The 22,138-nt window shown below is 34.9% G+C and overlaps 1 pseudogene; it reads right to left on the bottom strand.

Annotated features, from left to right (window-relative positions):
• Nucleotides 1–2,378: 2,378 nt before the first annotated feature.
• On the bottom strand, nt 2,379–4,241 carry LOC149229044 (protein RTF1 homolog pseudogene; annotated as a pseudogene).
• Nucleotides 4,242–22,138: the final 17,897 nt, after the last annotated feature.

Below are 22,138 nucleotides of genomic sequence, written 5' to 3'. Positions count from 1 at the left end.
CTTCTTCCTCTGCATAGGTGGTGTGTCAGAATGGGTGCTCCTTTTGGCGGACATTTGAGTAACGGTCTTCTGCCAATATAAGATTCTGGTATGCAAGTATAATTTCAACATAGAGTTGCCTACATGAATTTAGACCTGAACATTGCCAGAGAATAGAGACTTCAAAGCTAGTTCTTCAAGCGCATGTAATATAGATTCATTTAGAAAAAGGATGTGTGAAGACAATTGTAATGTTGATGACAGACTTTGATCACCGTATTGAGGAACTAACATTGTGCCTGAGCCCTACTGGCTTGAGAGTTTTGACAGGGTTTGTGTCTGACTAATATAGTCAATGAAGGTGAGTATTGAATAGGTTTTGATTGGACCACAAAACCATGATGAGTCTCAATGATTCCTCAACAAGGCATCAACCAAAACAATGCAGGAATTACACAAGCCTTTCAGGATGCTCTCTAAAGAAACATGAAACTTCTCATTGTGTTCAGCAACGTTTCTATTGAAGGTCAAGTTGGCTCATGTAAAGCATGGGAATTTTTGCATCTTCAACAACTTCCCATTGTCAAAGACAACGATATTCTCTTGTCTAATGTAAGAAGAGAAAGAACACTTACAATGCAATATATTCATAAAAACATACTAAGAAATGATAGTTATCAAGATAGAATCTGAATTCAAATGTGGATACCATACAATACAAAAAACAATTGGCCCACAAAACTACAGTTTAGAAAATTCAGGAGTATACATATTATTAAAGCAAAAACATGCACTTCTTCAAATTTATTGAAAAAAAATAGGTATGTGGATAGTCCAAACTAATTTTATCAAAAATTTTAATGATTGGATAACATAAACCCCTACAATAATGCTCAAAGGTCTGTTGAGCCTTGTCATGCAATCCCTTCAAGAAACGTATTTCCTTATCATACACTATAAACTGTACGAAACCCAGCAAAAACTAGAGTAGCAGGTCTTCTCTAAAGAACATTAGATTTATTATTGAGATTATTACAAGTTTGATTTTAAAAAGTTGATAGCCATCACACTATTTTCTTGTGCTTGGTGGGTGTATATATTTGTCTGCGTGTGTTGTGATTCTACTTTTGATAATGCAGGTCATGTAACCTGTTCTAGGTGTTCTAGAAGTAAGAATGATATGCACAGATATTAGGTACACCCTTTCAAGTTGAAAAATAAAAATTAAATAAGCACATAACAAACAGAGAATATATGACTAAATACCTAGTGGAAGCTACTTATTTAGTATGTTGGCTCGGTTGGCATGCTTCATTTGAGTGTAACTTTGTTTATGAAGGTCTAAGCAGGCCTTTAAGGTGCAGCAATGTCCCAACTACAAATGTAGTCTCCTCAAGACTTCACACATGAACAGAATAGACAAACCTCTCTAGGCATCAGCAGCAGCATAGTCTCCTGAAATCTCCCATGGCTAGCTCCTAAACGAGGGAGTAGTGACAGGCATTGGCGGGACAGGGAGAAGAAATGGGGAAATAACATATTCATTGGTGCCTTGAAAGTTAAAATGCATTTTCTTAAGAATTCTTTAGGGTTTCTTGGGAAGATGATTTTTTTGGGTTAAAATTGGATTTGGTTTGGTTCAGTTTTGGACAAACAACAGATTGACTATACGAATCCCAACTGAACCGAATTATTTGGCTGTACCAAATTTCTTCCAGATTTTCGAATGTTTTCCTCGATTCAGCCAAACTTTTTTACCATGTAAAAGATAGTTGCTTATTAGATAGAATTGCAATCAATCGAAAGCAAGAAAAAACAACTAAGCACAACAAAACAACCACAACCCTAAAATCATTTAAGCAAACTATACTACAACAACAGAAATTAATAAAACATAGCATTTATTACATGAATATGAAAAACACTACATATTTCAACAATAATTTAGAAAAAGGCATCACTCAACATCAATCTCAAACAACATAAAATGCCATGTTTCACCAACTGCATGATAACTTGTAGTGGAATAGTGTTACTTAGAGGAAAGGAATCCTTTTGGAACATTATATACCATTTTTTAGCAGAATGGTTGAGACAAAAAAACACCCTTGAACTTTAGATGTCAAGAAAATACAGCCTATATTTCTAACACATTGTTGATTTCATGCCTGCCAACAATCCATGATGTTTCTACTGTTAAAAGACAATCCTTGGTTGACTAGGTTGTTGCAGTTGTGTTTTAAAGTGCCTATAATGGCACACTACATATAGAATTTGAAACACTTTATAAAAATGTTCACTTTAAGGCTTTTCTGCATATGTTTCTGGAAATCCCAAAAGGAAATTTCCGAATCTTTCATATAAAAATTAAATGGGGAAACCAACAAGCATAGAAAATATCATTATTTATTTTCACAACAGGCCTCTTCTACGCTTGTAATCATTCACAGTTAATGTCAGACTATGCCTCCTTCCATCATTGCTAGGAACTTGCACTCCACAAGTTGACTCAATCTTCTGCTTTCTAGCCATAAAAGCTAAAGGGGCCCCTTGAGCACCCCCATACTTCTGCAGTCCAGCAAGTGAAATTGGAAGTTCAAAATCATGCAAAGAATACACCTTTGCATATTATGATATAGGGGCATCAGTGTCGGCAAGCTTTCCATCATCCTCAATAGTTTCAATTGCTATGGCTTCCTCTACTTTGGCTGCATCTGCCTCTTTGTTCGCATCAGTGTTGTCTTCAGCAACCTTCGCCTTTGTATCATAATAATTTTGAGATTGAGTCCAATGCCGAGTGAAAGGATCATACCCTGCTTCACCTGCTTTAAGATTAAGGTTTAGAGGCTTGATCTCAGAAGCGTTCTTGAAATTTTCAGCCTTGTTTTTCTTATTCATTTCTGCTAGCATCAAGGCTTTTGCATCCTTGCTTTTGCTCTGAAGAGAAAGGACTTCTAGTTCCTTCAATCTCACTTTAATTCTCTCAACTTCTGAATAATCATGCCTGCTCTCCACCAGCTCCATCTGTCTTCTAACCCTGTCCTTTTTAGCAGCCACATTCGATGGCCTTTTGGAAGCCAACTTCTTTTCCTGAAACATTTGTTTTACAGTTTCTGCAGAATACACAAATATCTTTTTTAGCGCATTTATTTTTTCCTCAACTTCTGCTTGACTAATCATCCGACCACCACTGCGTTCTACTTCCCGTTCCCAATCTGAAAACTCTTTCTCAAGTGGAGGTGAATCAGACACCCTGGCCATCTGCCATCTTGTTGCACTACTCTCGCTACCCCAGAAACAATTCAAATACTTGTATGTGGTGCGGTTCTCAAACTTGTATTGTTTATCAAGGTCTGTTGCATTAACATTTTTTACCATGCAAAGACGGTAAGTACTCTGTCCTAACCTGGACATTCCTATCCCAATTCTTACAAAGCAGCCCACAATGATATTCTCAAAGAATGGTTCCATAAACCGCTTGGCAAGTTTTGATCTCCTTATTGTTATGCTTCTAATATCTTCAAAGCTGGGAGTGTCAGCAGCGCCGGGACCATCACCATCACTATCTTATTCTTCGCCACTGCTTCTACTTCCTTCTCCTTCAATAGAGGATGACAAAGTAAGGCTCGGACTCGATGAGATTTTCTTCTACTAGGTGACGAATCCTGCCCCTTAGATGAACCAGTATTATCTCTCCGCTTACGCTGAATGTCAGAATCCTGTGCTTTCTGCTGCCTTGCTACCAATTCACTCAAAGCATTTTCTTTTACAAACCTTGTCGATTTCACAGAAGAGCACATCCGTGAAGATGAAGGCCCTGTTTCTTTCCGTTGTTGATTTCTAATCTCGTTTTGGCGAGCCATTTTACGCATTAAATAATTATCCCTTGCTTCTGCTCGTTCTGCCAAAATCAACTCCCGGTCCAGTTCAGACATTTTCCCAAGCTGCTCCCTATCTTCATCATCTTTGTATAAATCACTTCCTATGGATAATTCGCTATCGGAATCATCACGGCGACCCCTGTCATCATCATCCTTGTCACCAGAATCAAATCTCTTTTTCAAAGGCATTCTTAACCCATAAGCCTTCCTATTTGTTGTCCCAGCATCATCTGAATCATCGCCATCAATGTATTTCGAGTCACTGCCATCATCTGAATCAGAATCTTCCAGTCTCCCTTTCGCAGGATTTCGGTTTTGCTTTCCATCATTGGTAGATGTTTAACCAGCTACTTCTAGCAGCAAATGCTCCAATTCAGCCATAACTTTTTTTGCCCCTCTAAACACCCATGCCGATTGAATAGTCCTTCGTTCCCTGGCTAGAGCAGAGACTGCAAATACCACTCCTCAATAGATCTTCAAAACCTAAAACCTACTGTCCATCAAACAGATTAAAATTGTGAGAGGCAAACCACACCATGGAGCTTAATAAATGTACATCACCGACATTACGTTTTGTAATACATGGTCCTTGATCAGTGCTAGAGTCATACAAAACAAAACCGCTGCAAATAGCTTAAGCCCCAATCCCACGTTTTTCATAGGAAGAGAGACAGGATGAAAAAGAAGGGTTTCCTTAATAAAAACTGGATATTGTGGGCTAAACAAATGTAAGAAAAAAACAGCTACCATAAAACGACATGAATCTGAAAGAGCTCAATAAACCAAAATATTCTCCACTCCAGAAACTCGCTTGTTCTTCCGCGGAAACCATAAAAAATCCAAAATACATAAAACAAACCATAAAAAGCCTTGAAGGAATAGAGCTGGAATACCTGTTCTGCCATGGCTGTAGGAATTCAAGACTTCTAACTTCGCATTTCAAGGCCTCGGCCGCTCTCGCTCCTACCTGAGAAGTTACAACATTTTCGATGGAAATATGTCGATATCATTTTTCTCACCAGCGTTATGAGGGAGGATTTCTTCTGCTTCATCATCGTGATGGCCTTTTTTTTGTGCATGAGGCGGAGGTTCAGAGCTCGAGTCTCCTCGACAATGGGGCCAAAATGTTGGCGTTCACATATGAATCATACAATTCACCCAATTCCACATTAATTGTCAACCTGGGGCTTGACTGGTTATTTCAAGACTATCATGCAAGTTATATGTAGGCCACAGTTTCCCTACCCAATATTGAACATTCAATCATAACATAACAATGTGTAAAAACAAGTAATAACTATAACAACAATCATATTAACAACAAGTTAAGACTCACAACAACACACTAAAATAATTGCACAACAAGGAAATAACACAACATAAATAAACCTATGCACACAACTAATCCAACAATGCTTGGTCAGGAGGGTGGGCCCAACTCCCTGATCAGGGTTGCGGCAAGATCAAGAACTATAAAATCCCTAGAAGATCAGAAATTGTATTAATCAAAATAACATCATAGAGGTCTATCATTACAACTCAAACCATGGTTGCATAATATTGCAAGGGTCAAGCAATGATCACTGAAACACTATCACATTTTCATAATTCTCTACCATCTTACTAAATCTGAAGTTCTTTAGTAGATTACTACCATATCATTTAATTTTCAAGGTCACATTTGTTACAATAAATGCTCTAGGTTCACAATATCAACCTAGACATGTTCATTCCACTTTTTTTATGCACTTGCATACTACAATTATTCATCCACAATGGATAACTATGCACATAAGTAATGAAGAACCCGACATAACCATGAGTGTGCTAATGTATTACTCTAACTGGGCGCTAGGCATAATTCATTATTTGAATATATTGTATAGTGGGCATATTACCAAACAAATCGGTCCACCAATTTAATACCCTACACTTAAACATTAGTGCAATTCATGATTGACTTCGGTTTGGGCATAATTATTATGCTTAATTTAGAGAATCTCCATTAAGTTTCTCTCAACATAACATTTCCATTCCACAATGCTTTTCCACTAGAATGTCAACCATGGTTTTGGAGTTGTAATTCCAATTTCTGTTGGAATTACCACAATCTAAACGTTGGAGTTATAACATGACTTGTTACCAATGTTAAACATAATAATATTGCCCATGGTTCAACAAAATTTCCAATATCGATTTTATCCATTCATTTTAAATTTTTAACGAAAGACAAAAAAAATTGCCCACACTTTCTGGAAATCAATTCAATATTAAAATTGCAAGGTTACCGAAGTCATCTAGATTCTCTAAAAAATCAAGTCCCCAGTGCATTCACAAATTGACATCCATAATTTTGGCTAATGCTAATGTTCTAACCATTTTACCTCTCAACACTTCTCTAGATTTCTCACAAAGTTTTGGATAGTGATTTCCCATCATCATTGTTTTATCGCACTTGGATCAATTATTTACTTGGTAGCTACAAACATTCTATAACACAATACTTCATTTACCTTTCTCAATCCCAAAGAGCGTTGCTGCAGTCGGATAACATTTCACGCAATGCAGATGGTAGGATCCTACAACCATGAGCTCGAAACTATGAGCTCTAATGCCACTTGATGCAGCCAGCCCAAGGTTTCTATTTTCCCAGCCTCCACACCCTACTAGGAATTCCATCATGCTTATTGGCTGAACAACCCCACCAAGATCCAACCCTCCCTGGTGCAGGGGTCTCACAGACTGCAGAGGCTAATTTACAATCTTGGCCCAAATCGTAATTTTTTTGGGAGTCCTTCCTTGTTACGCTGACTTCAAACCTTCAGTTGACATCTTGGGAGCAAAAAACAATCTTATATAACCTATAAAAAGGCCTTGAAAGAATTATGGAGATTGATTGTTACAAGGTATTCAACTATGCCTCCGTGATAGGAAATACGTTGCATTAAAGCAGTAAGCTCCGTAGCTGACCAACTCGATCTTTCTCTTCTTTTTCTCATGATACTTGATCAAATTTTTGAATCAACGACTAATTTCCTTCCAGCGTAAAATTGGTAAACTGTTATTCATGCCCCCACTTTGTTCATGGTCTAGGGAACACAATTGCATGGCTTCAACGCCAGGCTCTAAAAACAAATCGAATCGGTGTCACACATACTCTTGATTTCAATCAACTTCGCTCCATCTAAGCCAACCCCGAACTCGGGGGTCCCTACTCTGGTTCTCTCGTCAAGAACTCAAACTCGCCCTATAACTTGATATGGTGCAAATTGACAGGTTTGTGCTACATCAACAATTGACTATTACTGTCGTATACTCACTGTACAAGTATGCTAAGGAAATTCAAGCTTCTCCAGGCCGAGCATTAATATGTGCTCCATTAGGAATCATGGTATACACCACACATGTACAAACACATATTTACAAAAACACATTGTATTTCTCTAAACATAGTGTATGTACAGAGAACATAGGAAACCTCTCTTCTCAAGCTATCTCTCCCGAACTTTTCTCTCCAAAACCTTTTCTGCTACTACACATGTAAACTTTAAATAGGTCATAAAATATCCTAACATGTAAACTTCATACATGCCATAAAATATCTTAACAGAGCCAAATTGTTCAAACATTTATCCTAAAACTACTAACACCTGAACTCAGACACTTGCCATTTTTACAAAGGCCCACTTGGCCATAATGCAAGCTCACCGAAACAACCTAACAACCTAGATTCTTTGTAGAATCAAGATACATGCAATCACACTAAAACCCTAATCTATACAAATTATAACTGAGGGAGATTTCTCTCTTTGGAAATCTCATGACCTCCTTGGGTCAAATCAATAATGGATTGCCTAGGGTTGATGACCGTGCATCAGTTTCCAATTTCTATCGAAACTCTATTGTTACCCATGAAAATTTTATGATACATAGGGGCAACTCTCTCTATCCTCGAAATCAAATAAACTTTGGAAAATTCTCTTTTTATATTACTTATGCACAACTATTGAAACCATTCTAAACAACATTTGCGGTTGATAAGTTTTACCATCACTCTATTGCTAGAAAATTATCTATTACGGAGCAATGGAACACATAAAATATTACAGAAATATAAACACAGAAAACACACAAAACAAGAGAGACACAGATATACGTGGTTCACCCAGTTTGGGCTACGTCCACCCCGAACAGCCAGTCCTTCCTTTCTATTATCCAGCAAAATGAAGAGACACAACCCACAACAAATCCGCTGTAATATCCTCTGTTTTCTCTCACAGTCTCACCTCTCTGTTTCTCGCTCACATAGAATACACATCTATCACACAGCCTCAAATACAATACCCTCATACAAATAGAGGGGTTGCCTTCTAGGGCAAAAAACCCTAAACAAACATAAGTTCTACCATCAGATCATTCGCCTAATGAACGGCCCAGATTGACTAGAAATTACTATACTTTTACACGGCAATTTTACATTTATTTTTGGCTTCGGGGGCGTTGCCCCCGAGCCCCCGCCTGGGGACCGCTGGCCCCCGGACCCCTTAGCCGGGGGGGATGGGCCCCCCCGGACCCCCGCGGGGGGGACAAGTCCCCCCCGCACCCCCCCGTGTGGAGGGGTGTACAAAACTTCCTGGGGTATACATCTGGCTGAAACAAAGACCTCTGAACAATCATGCTCCACACACAACATCTATAACCTCTCAAATGTGTCAAGACATGACATCTGATGTTTGATTTATGTTCTATCATACAAACTACCATGTATGATTTTCTTATTGGCCCATGTTCCATTCTACAAATTACTCCACCTATCCATCGTGCCCGACACCCCCTTGCATGCCCTCTTCATCTTCGTTTGTTCATTAAAAAATGTCTATTTTTTTTCTCTATCATCTTCTCTTCACCCTCGTAATTTTTGTATCTTCTTCCTTATTTATTTGTCTTTAGAGAATTATTGCAAGCATAGCATTTTAAGATTCTAATTAGAAGTTATAGAATTGCTAAAATATTTCACAAGATATGGCATGAAAATTAACGCACCCATTTTCCATTAAAAAAAAATATCCAAACAACATAATCAATCCATTTCACTTCCAACCTTCTCTTTCGTCTACTTCAAAAATATACTAACAATATATTTAACCATAATTAATCAAAAACATTTTACAAATTTCTCATATTATATTAGTCATATGGATAACAATATTAGGAACCCTCATTTTTCTTCTCAAAAGTGATTACCATTTCCCTGCATCCAAGACGGATGGACTCTGACAGGTATTTAGAAACCGCATAAGCTGATGGAAGTAGCAGGGTGCAACGAGAAATTGTAGTCAATGAAAAGTGACAAATAATCAATGACAATGAAGTGACACCTAATGCCAATCCAATGGTACAATAAAGTCTCCACAGTTTTTTCATCTTTTCCAATATGGCACTACGGTACAATAAAGTCTCGCACTTGTATAGCACCACCTCTAAACATCCACATTTTGTATGGCACAGTAACTACCTAGAGCTCAGGAGCTAGGAAATTTCTGTGGATAACTAGAGGGTGTACTTGTGAATGCAACTGCAGAATTTTGTGAAAGGTTCACTTGTCTGTAGATTGTAGAAATTTGATGGACAACACATCAATTTTAGTTGAAGAGAGTTTCATTGTATGGGGCAGGTTGTACTGGATTTAATTGTACTGTATATGTTTAATAATGAAAAATTAAAAATCATGAGGGGTATCGTTTTTACCACATACCTCTCAATTTATTATTGCAGGGGAGTGCCATTAAATTTCTGTTATGAACTCGTTGCAGTGGGAGATATTTTTATAAGAAAAATTGCAGCCTTGTCTGACAGTTCTTGCTTTATTATTTCATTGCTTATACATGGATATTCAACTCATACAAAAGGTTGTATCGATCTGGTTGGTATTTAGAGTACTTGGTCTCAGGTTGTATCGATCTGGTTGGTTTTCAGAGTACTGGGTCTCAGGTCTTTTGCAGTTTGGTTTGACTTTCATAATTTTTATGATGTAGAACTTTGATTCTGTATCACGTAGAACTATCACTCTGCAAGTACAGTTTCACTATTAGCTTTGTAAATATTTTTCCTTAGCAATAGCTTATGGCTTGGACAAGAAGGGTGGAGAGAAAAATATTGTTGTTTTTGATCTTGGTGGTGGCACGTTTGATGTCAGCATTCTGACTATTGACAATGGAGTTTTTGAGATTTTGGCTACAAACGATGATACCCATCTTGGAGGTAATTTGTCTGAACTCTGTCTGGCAGTTTTACATTATGAATTTGAATACGTGCACGGTGGTTATCATTGACCTTTTTGGTTGGCTTTCGAGCTTTGAACTTACCGGGATGTACACTAATATGCAGGTGAGGACTTTGACCAAAGGATAATGGAATATTTCATCAAATTGATCAAGAAAAAGCACGGAAAGGATATTAGTAAGGATAGCAGAAATGAAATAAGACATTCAATGTGTTCCTTGTAATATAGATATAAACAAAACATCTAAAGAAAAGTAATTGCACAATGATCCAGTCCAAGAAAACAAGGTTTTCCACAAACCAATTAACTCTTCTATGGTTCAGTGTTGTTACTTTATTAGATTCCAATTTTTTGGAATCCTGTTGAATAATTTTTTTTGCAAGTATTAACAATTTAAATGTTTCTACTTGAAGTACTACCCAGCTGTATGAACCATACAACTTGTCAGAGCTTCATAGTGACAATGGTCTGCACTATCCATTGTGAATAGCTATAGGGATTTACGATTCCAATTGTGAAGGAGAAACTATTTCTGAAGAAAAAGGTGACCCACATAAGAGGCCAGCCTCATGAATAGGTCCATCAACAGTTCTATAAGTTTAATGGAAGAAGAGAGAACTCAGGCATTTGAGGAGGTCAAGGAACCATACATAGAATCAGTTTACTTGCAGAATTTGGCAATACTTGACAAGCTGAAAGATGGGATCCCACATAACATGTTGCATAGGGATCTGTGCAATGAACAAGAAATCAACAATATTAGTTAAGGAGGATTGTTGGAAGATTAAAGATCTTAATGATAGGACTGGGCATGAACATCCTACTAGTCACATATATTTTCAAGTGCATTCTCTAGAAGAGAACATGGGAACAGTAAGCACATCTGAATGTTCAAATGAAAACAAATGGGTTGAAGAAGCTATACAAGAGGATAATTCAATCCCTCCTTTTTTCGCAAACAATTTAAGGCCGGAAAAGACATTCTACAAGGCAAAAATTGAGGTAGTAAATGCTAAGCCATGAACGTCTCTGATTATTCGGCTGCCATCTGCTCAAGACGAACATTTTGTTGAAGTTGAAGAAATCTGTATCCACTCGGATAATCTATAACCACTCTGATAATGAGCTATGATTTGTGCATGTGCCCAGCATGGGTTAAACCGAATACTGATCACTCGCAACTTTAAAGCACTTCATATCATACTTTCAAGTATAGGAATATTTCACTTACTTGTGTGATACTATCAGGTAGCTACAACGTGTCCAAAATTGTCTGATTAAACTTGTCCAAATTTTCTCCCTGATCCCAATCAAGGTCATGAAGCTTAAAACCTGTTATAGATATTTTCTTGCGTAGAGGAAAAAATGCACATTTTTTGGACACAACCAAGACCTTGTGATCACTCGGAGGTAAGAAATATGCTTTAAGTATTCTTTCAAGCGATGATAACATAGGATGCCCTTCAACGAACCCATTTTCAGATTTATGGTAGGTATATTTAAGCAAAGAATATGGCAGTTTTATAGAACCTTCCAAAAAATATATGCTTTGAACCAACTCTATCAAATATAGATATGTTATCTGAACGCCATAGAAACAAACATCAAAAGTTGTCTTCTATAATATATGCATAGTGCCTAGTCCTCTCAAAGTTGTATCATATTTCAAGGAACTATTTGGGAAACCCTGTCCTTGATCAAACTCATTAGATCTACCTGATTAACATGTAGAATACAAAACTTTTTGAGGTTTGGAAATGTATCTACTATTATTTTTAGCTCATTATCTAACTCATAAACCATTTCATAATCCGTTCGAATGCAATCAATAATGTCTATGATAGATTTGGACATCTCAATATGATGAAGTTGTATCATGTTCTTTTGACAATAAAAATTGGATGAAATAGTATTTGAGAATTCATTGAGATCGGTATGCAAAGAATTTAGCATGCTACTTGTTTCTTTTGCTGAAGGATCTCCACATCTTACAGAACTTCTTTTCACATTCAAGTAAAATAACAGTCAAAAGTACAAATTAAACTTTTGGATGCCAGCTTCTTAAACGGGACAGTTTTGAGTTCAGGTCAACCCTGTGTGATATATCACTAAGGTCAACAATAGCCCTGGAAGTTGAAATGCATACACAAATGTTGGTGCAAAAGTCCAACTTTGGGAAGCATCAGATGGTTTCCTTGCACACTGCCATCTGTTCACAATAGTGCTAAAGCAGGACTTGATATCCCAAAGAAAGGTAATATATATTTGCATTGGCAATCAATCATCCTTCTCAATGTAGAGACGTTTCATTCATTCATAATTAATTCTCAGGTTCAAAATATGTGCTCTTGAATCAGCCCTCATTTCATAGACTTCATTATTTATGCTCGTCTTTTCCAATTTATATCCTAAAGTTTAGAAGCGGCCGCTTATAAAGAGAGAAGATATGCTAAAGGAAGATAATGATGTATGAATGAATTGAACTATTATTATTGCCTTTGGAAGACCTTTACAGGATCCAAAAGCAGAGTGCAGAAGATTTACATAGCTCTATATAACTGTATAAGATATGTGATGTGCAAATATGAAATATAAATCTCAAATTAAATTGTCAATTAATAAATTTCGTAAACTATTTCCTCCCTGCCAGTGATAGAAAAAAGATTTTTTTTCCTGCATTCGAATAGCTCCATGAGAAGCTTTCTACATGCTTGGCTGGAAAATTTAGTAGTTATACAATTCTCTAAGATGAAATTGAAGTTGATGTGAAAATCATAAAGTTTTTTGTGATGGTATTTCTCATGCTAAGGAAATATATTATTGGGGAAATCTGTGCAAGTGCAAATGCCTAAACTATTCGGCAAAGCTGCATGTGTGGGAAATTAGTTTTCTCTGATTTATGAACAAAAATGAGTTTGTTTTTGCAACTTCAATCCATACGAAGATGATTTAGTTCTTGAAATTCTATTCTATCATCCTGTTCGATATATCTCTTTTTCAACATCTTTCAATCCATTTGTTGAAATCTCACACTGCAACACTCAAAGCCTTTGTATACTTTCAAACACTCACTTCATAATAAGGCAATGACATTGTTTCATGATCAGGTTTAAAGGTACAGGGTGACAATAGTACTTTATCGAAGGAAACAATTAAACGTGATCTTCTGTCGATAACACTGCAAGTTAGCAATATCAGTCCGTTGCTTACATTGGAGCAATTGCGTCAGCTTTTTAGTTACTATGGAACTCTCATTGACTTCATGCTAACAAATTCAAAAGAATTGTTTGTTTCTTTTGCTGAAGGATCTCCACATCTTACAGAACTTCTTTTCACATTCAAGTAAAATGACAGTCAAAAGTACAAATTAAACTTTTGGACGCCAGCTTCTTAAACGGGACAATTTTGAGTTCAGGTCAACCCTGTGTGATATATCACTAAGGTCAACAATAGCCCTAGAAGTTGAAATGCATACACAAATGTTGGTGCAAAAGTCCAACTTGGGGAAGCATCAGATGGTTTCCTTGCACTCTGCCATCTGTTCAAAATAGTGCTAAAGCAGGACTTGATATCCCAAAGAAAGGTAATATATATTTGCATTGGCAATCAATCATCCTTATCAATGTAGAGACGTTTCATTTATTCATAATTAATTCTCAGGTTCAAAATATGTGCTCTTGAATCAGCGCTCATTTCATAGACTTCATTATTTATGCTCTTCTTTTCCAATTTATATACTAAAGTTTGGGAGCGGCTACTTATAAAGAGAGAAGATATGCTAAAGGAAGATAATGATGTATGAATGAATTGAACTATTATTATTGCCTTTGGAAGACCTTTACAGGATCCAAAAGTAGAGTGCAGAAGATTTATATAGCTCTATATAACTGTATAAGATATGTGATGTGCAAATATGAAATATAAATCTCAAATTAAATTGTCAATTAATAAATTTAGTAAACTATTTCTTCTCTGCCAGTGATACAAAAAAAGATTTTTTCTCCTGCATTCAAATAGCTCCATGAGAAGCTTTCTACATGCTTGGCTGGAAAATTTAGTAATTATACAGTTCCCTAAGATGAAATTGAAGTTGATGTGAAAATCATAAAGTTTCTTGTGATGGTATTTCTCATGCTAAGAAAATATATATTCAGGGAAATCTGTGCAAATGCCTAAACTATTCGGCAAAGCTGCATGTGTGGGAAATTAGTTTTCTCTGCCCACACACGCCTCCAACAAACTCTTCCAGATATTAAATTTCTGTGTGACTCGCGCCAAGTTTGGGCGGTTGGGTTTTGTTTTCCCACAAATTTGGGATTGTAAGAAGAGATTCCAACGACAAATCGGCCACCTGCTACACCCAATTCAAATGGTACTCTCCTTTGCCAAATGAAAATCGCGGTGTCATCTGGCACTGTAACCGCTTTTGTTGCTTCACCGTGGGGTTTGATGAAAAAGAATTGAGCCCAGTTGCTGAAACTGGGGGGCAAACACAGAAAGAATGAACTTCGTTTAGTTTCGAAATTCGTTTTGCAGCACCAGACGTAACGTATTTTTCAATTTCTTCCAACTGAGGGCATACTTTGGCTTGGACTTGCACTGCCCCAAAAAAGAGATAAAGAGTGTGCCTGAGACAATTGAATTAGCTTAAAGGAGAAACATGCTAAGTTAGAAATATTGAGAAAATTAATTGACAGAGCGGTGCAGTGGGAACATAGAGAATTAACTGGGCGAAATGTATATGGAGTAGTTCGTTTTGTTACAAATCACATCCATGGAGGCTCTGTCCTGGGAAACTGCGATCAGCGGGAGAGCTGCTATGGGAAAAACAAACTTGAAAGAACTTTATAATTGTAATGATTGGAACTTGCCTTCCCAATTGGATATTCGATGCCTCCAAGACTCTTCTCAGCATCCCTCTCAACCTCACCCCAAATTTTCTTCCACAATAAAGCCCTTTCTGAGAAATTTTCCGCTCAATAGAGGCACTGAGGAGAAATATGGGGCAGGCACTAAACTGCATTCAAAGGCTTTTAAGCATGAATTATCCCAAAGCAGCGCGAATGGATCTGATGACAGTTATCGGATTTTGTCGAGTCTACATGGGATTGCAGAAGCCCAACAGAGCAATGGAAAATCTGATGCAGAGCAAAAAACTGGAGACCTTGGTCGTTGCCTTTTGTTGTCCTCATCCTGCAACATAATAACCCAAATAAGGTAAGTATCCAAAAAAGCAAAACAAACAGAGAAAGACGCTCAAAATCCCATCTAGAATGGGTTACTTTACCTGCATACCCGAATGAGAACTTAAAAGAGTTCCTATAGTAGATGTCCAAACCTTGGAGAGATGGAAGAGGTCCTCCTCGCACATGGAAGCCCCGGAAGTAATAAACACAACGAAACCCTAGCTTAATGAAAAATTGCAGACACCGTAAAGAACTGTAATAAACCCCAGTTCTTCATGAAATATAAATGCCAAAACTTAAAGTGTTGGTTATTGACTTACTCATCGACGCCATAACTTCATAATGGAATGATTAGACGACACCAGCGACCAGGGTTCAAGTCACGGGAAAGCCAAGCTCCACCGGAGGTACGAAAGGTGCGAATGGCATGCGAATGCATCGCGGGTGGGAGTACTTTGGCTTGGACTTGCAATGCCCCAAAAAAGAGATAAAGAGTGTGCCTGAGACAATTGAATTAGCTTAAAGGAGAAACATGCTAAGTTAGAAATATTGAGAAAATTAATTGACAGAGCGGTGCAGTGGGAACATAGGGAATTAACTGGGCGAAATGTATATGGAGTAGTTCATTTTGTTACAAATCACATCCATGGAGGCTCTGTCCTGGGAAACTGCGATCAGCGGGAGAGCTGCTATGGGAAAAACAAACTTGAAAGAACTTTGTAATTGTAATGCCCGGAACTTGCCTTCCCAATTGGATATTCGATGCCTCCAAGACTCTTCTCAGCATCCCTCTCAACCTCACCCCAAATTTTCTTCCACAATAAAGCCCTTTCTGAGAAATTTTCCGCTCAATAGAGGCACTGAGGAGAAATTTGGGGCAGGCACTAAACTGCATTCAAGGGCTTTTAAGCATGAATTATCCCAAAGCAGCGCGAATGGATCTGATGACAGTTATCAGATTTTGTCGAGTCTACATGGGATTGCAGAAGCCCAACAGAGCAATGGAAAATCTGATGCAGTGCAAAAAACTGGAGACCTTGGTCGTTGCCAAGCACATGTCAGCTGCGAAACGAATGGCTCGAAGGTGGTGTGTCCGTCCCGCTTCCTCATTAACCGTCCCACTTCCTCATTAACCGTTCAGTGTTGGATCAACGATCACAATTCATTCAATCGTCTAACACCACAAATCCACGGTCAACAATAGGACATGGCGACGACTGGGGCAATCAATTTCAAAGAGGAATGCCTTACGTCGTAAAAATAATATATAAAAAGTATTATAAAATATCTATCATTTTTAATTACATTAAATAAAAATATTTATTAAGTTATTTTTATGGTTTATTTTATATTATATTAGCACAACAACATTAATAAATGTGGTTGATAAAAATCAATAAGCATATATCAACCAAATTTATTTTTGAAAATTTATAAATCTAAATGAATCCATAGTATTAATTTTGAATGGGTCTCCTATCATCACCATACTTTTCTCATTATAATAAAAATATTTATTAAGTTATTTTTATGGTTTATTTTATATTATATTAGGACAACAACATTAATAAATGTGGTTGATAAAAGTCAATAAGCATATATCAACTATATTTATTTTTGAAGATTTATAAATCTAAATGAATCCATAGTATTAATTTTGAATGGGTCTCCTATCATCACCATATTTTTCTTATTATAATAAAAATATTTATTAAGTTATTTTTATGGTTTATTTTATATTATATTAGCACAACAACATTAATAAATGTGTTTGATAAAAGTTAATAAGCATATATCAACCATATTTATTTTTGAAGATTTATAAATCTAAATGAATCCATAGTAGTAATTTTGAATGGGTCTTCTATCATCACCATACTTTTCTTATTATAATAAATATATTTATTAAGTTATTTTTATGGTTTATTTTATATTATATTAGCACAACAACATTAATAAATGTGGTTGATAAAAGTCAATAAGCATATATTAACCATATTTATTTTTGAAGATTTATAAATCTAAATGAGTCCATAGTATTAATTTTGAATGGGTCACAATCATGACCTATCATCTACTTATTATTTTTATGATGAATCCTAATTGTGACCCAAAATGTGTATTCAAAATGAAATCATAGATTCATTTATGCTTTCTAAATCTTCAAAACCTATCCACATAAACTTTCAAACTCATTTATTATTATTTATTTATAAATATTAACATTAATAATTTTATAATTATTTATAAATTATATATTATCACCATCATTATTATTATTATTCACTATTAATAAACTAATAAAAATAATAAAAATATTAATAATTAATAATAATAAAATATTATAAAATATTAATATTCATAAATATCCATAAGTGTTAAATATTAATAATAAATAATAAATATTAATAATTATCATTGTTAATATTGTCCACATGGTCTTAGATAGATGTTGATCACTCTTTGATGTGAAGTCGCCAGTTCAATTCCCCACCTCGATCGAAGTGATATATTACACATGATGAAGATGTAATTTTGTGAACGTTTAAAAAAAGTTAATAATTAATAATAACTATAATTGTTAATAATTATTATAGTTATTGTTCTTAAAGGGATAAATATTATAAACCAAATGGATTGACACTATAAACCAAGATCAATTAATTAATAATTATAAATAAATGTAGTTATTAATAATTATTAAGAATAAATAATAATAATAATTATTGTTTTTAAAAGAGAAATATTACAAATCAACTCGATTGATACTATAAACCCAAGAAATACTATAATGAATTGATACTATAATATAACTACATTATTAAATGTGGTTGACATATGTTGATAAGGGTAAAATGGATATGGATATAATAATAATAATAATAATAATAATGAAATTAATAAATCTGTAAATATAATAATAATTATTTGTTATAAATATTATATATTATAAATACAAAAATAATTATAACAATTATAATGACAATTATTAATATAACAAATCAATCATATAATGGATGTTATTAATAATATAATAAATCTTTATATTATTAATAAACTCAAGGGATTATTATAAACCCAAGAGACTAATAAACACAAGATATTATAAACCCAAAGGATTAATATTATAAACCCAAGGTATATAAACCTTACAATAAATATTATAAAACTCTTAAATAAACATGGTTTACTATGGCTCATTTTCAAATTGAGACAAACCTTGTCATAATGAGACACTGGACCATGGTTGGCCATGGTCGATAATGATAGATTTTCATATCGAAACAATCTTTGCACAATGCAATGTTGGACCATGGTTGACCTTGGTTGGTTTTCATATTGATACAATCTTTGTCACAATGTGACATTGGACCATGGTTGACCATGATTGACCATGGTTAACCATGATTTATTTTCATATCGAGAAAATCCTATGATAACCACTGAGATAAATATTATAAACCAAGGTATAGAAAACCTATGATAAATATTATAAACCCTAAGATAAATATAAATCAATCATGGCTGATCTTCATATTGAGACAATCCTTTCCATAATGTGACATTCGACCATGGTTGACAATTATTGACGATGTTTGATGATCATTGACAATGGTTGATTTAAATATTCAGACAATCTTTGTTACAATATCATGTTTGACCATTGTTGGCCATGATTATAAACCCAAGAGATTTATATTAAACCTTAGGATTAATATTAAAAACCCTCTGAATAATAGTATACCCTAGGAATATGAACCCTAACATTAATAAACCTAAGGGATTAATATTATAAACCCAAGGGAATAATATTAAACCCAAGGGATTAATATTATAAACCCAAGGTATATAAACCCTAAGATAAATATTATAAACCCTAAAATAAATATGGTTGACCACAATTGATTTTCATATTGAGATAATCTTTGTCATAATTCAACATTGGACCGTGGTTGACCATGATTTATTTTCATATCGAGACAATCTTTGTCACAATGTGACATTGGACCATGGTTGATTTTTAGATCACTAAATTCCTATGATAAACACTAAGATAAATATTATCAACCAAGGTATATAATCCCTATGATAAATCTTATAAATGTTAAAATATATATGGTTGAACATGGTTCATTTACATATTGAGACAATCTTTGTCACAATACGACGTTGAACCACGATTCACCATGATTGACAATGACTTATTTTCATATTGAGATAATATTTGTCGCAATGCAATGTTGGACTATGGTTGACCATGGTTGATTTTCATATTGTTAAAATATTTGTCACAATGTGATGTTAGACCATGGCTAACCATCGTTTACCATGATTATAAACACAAGAGATTTATATTAAACCCTAGGATTAATATTATATACCTTATGACTAATATTATACCTGAGGAATATGAACCTTTAGATTAATAAACCCAAGGGTTGATATTATTAACCAAAGGGAATAATCAACCAAAGGGATTGATAATAAACCCCAAGGGATTAATATTATAAAACCATTGTATATAAACCCTAAGATAAATATTATAAACCCTAAAATAAACATGGTTAACCATGGTTCAGTTTTCATATTGAGACAATCTTTTTCAAAATGCGACATTGGACTATAGTTGACCCTAGTTGACCATGATTGATTTTCATATCAAGACAATCTTTCTCACAATGCAATGTTTGACCATGGTTGATCATAGCTGATTTTCATATTGAGACAATCTTTGTCACAATGCAATTTTAGACCATGGTTGCCCATGATTGATTTTCATATTGAGAAAATCCTATGATAACCCTAATATAAAAATTATAAACCATGGTATATAAACCCTATGATAAATATTATAAATGCTAAAATAAACATGGTTTACCATGGTTGATCATGGTTGATTTAGATATGAAGACAATATTTGTCACAATATGACATTGGACCATGGTTCACCATGGTTGACTATCACTGATTTTCATATTGAAACAATCTTCGTCACAATGCGACGTTGGACCATGGCTGGCCATAAATGACCATGAATGACCATGATTAACCATGGTTTATCATTTTTGATGATGGTTGATTTTCATATTGAGACAATGTTTGTCAAAATTTTACGTTGGACCATAGTTGACCATGATTTACAATGGTTGACCATAGTTCATTTTCATATTGAGACAATATTTGTCATAATGTGACTTTGGACCATGGTTGGCCATGGTTGATTATGATTATATACCGAAGGGATTTATATTAAATCCTATGATTAATATTATGAACCCTATGAATAATGTTATACCCTAGGAACATGAATCCTTAGATTAATAAACCCAAGGGATTGATATTATAATCCCAAGGGATGAATAAACCCAAGGGGTTAATACTAAAATCCCAAGGGATTATAAATGAAGGGATTAATATTATAAACCCAAGGTATATAAACCATTCGATAAATATTATAAACCCTAAAATAAACATGTTTTACCATGGTTTATTTTCATGTTGAGGTAGTCTTTGTCACAATGCAACGTTGGACAACGGTTGACCATGGTTGATTTTTATATTGAGACAATCATTGTGAGAATGTGAGATTGGACCATGGTTGATTTTCATATTCATATTATATTTGTCACAATTGATGTTGGACTATGGTTGGCCATGATTATAAACCCAAGTGTTTTATATTAAACTGAGTAATTAATAAACCCAAGGAATTCATACTATAATCCTAAGGGATTCATACTATAAATCCAAGGGATTCATACTATAATCCCAATGGAATAATAAACCCAAGGGATTAATATTAAAAACCCTAGGAATTTTAAACCTAAGGGAATAATATTAAACCCAAGGGATTAATATTGTAAACCCAAGGTACATAAACCCTAAAATAAACATGGTTGACCATGGTTAACCATAGTTGAATTTCATATTGAGAAAATCTTTGTCATGATGCAATGTTGGACCATGGTTAACCATTCTTGGACATTATTGATTTTCATATCAAGACAATCTTTGTCACAATGCGACGTTAGACCATGGTTGACCATGGTTGATTTTCATATTGAGACAATCTTTGCCACAATGTGACATTGGACCATGGTTGACCATGATTGATTTTCATATCGAGAAAGTCCTATGATAAACCCTTAGATAAATATTATAAACCAAGATATATAACCTTATGATAAATATTATAAACGCTAAAATAAACATGGTTAACCATGGTTGATTTACATATTAACACAATATTTGTCACAATACGACGTTGGACCATGGTTCATCATACTTGACAGTGACTGATTTTTATATTGAGACAATATTTGTCATAATGCGACGTTGGACCATGGTTGACAATGATTGATTTTCATATTGAGACAAGCTTTGCCACAATGTGACTTTGGGCCATGGTTGATCATGGTTGATGATTTTTTACCATAGTTGATTTTCATATTAAGGAAATATTTGTCTCATTGTGACGTTGAACCATGATTGACCATGATTATAAACCCAATGGTTTTATATTAAGCCCAAGGATTAATGGTATAAACCTTATGAATAATATTATGCCCTAGTAATATAAACTATTACATTAATAAACCCAAGGGATTGATATTATAAACACAAAGGAATAATAAACCCAAGGGATTAATACTAAAAACCTAGGGGATTATAAACCCAAGGGAATAATATTAAACCTAAGGAATTATATTATAAACCCAAGGTATATAAACCCCTAGATAAATATTATAAACTCTAAAATAAACATCGTTGACCATGGTTGTCACAATGTTACGTTGGACCATGAGACA

This window comes from Pinus tabuliformis, chromosome J (genome assembly GCF_031772625.1).
Source record: "Pinus tabuliformis cultivar Carrire ecotype Pingquan chromosome J, CPIR1, whole genome shotgun sequence".
Taxonomy (NCBI): Eukaryota; Viridiplantae; Streptophyta; class Pinopsida; order Pinales; family Pinaceae; genus Pinus; species Pinus tabuliformis.
This window is presented reverse-complemented; position numbering and strand designations above follow the sequence as displayed.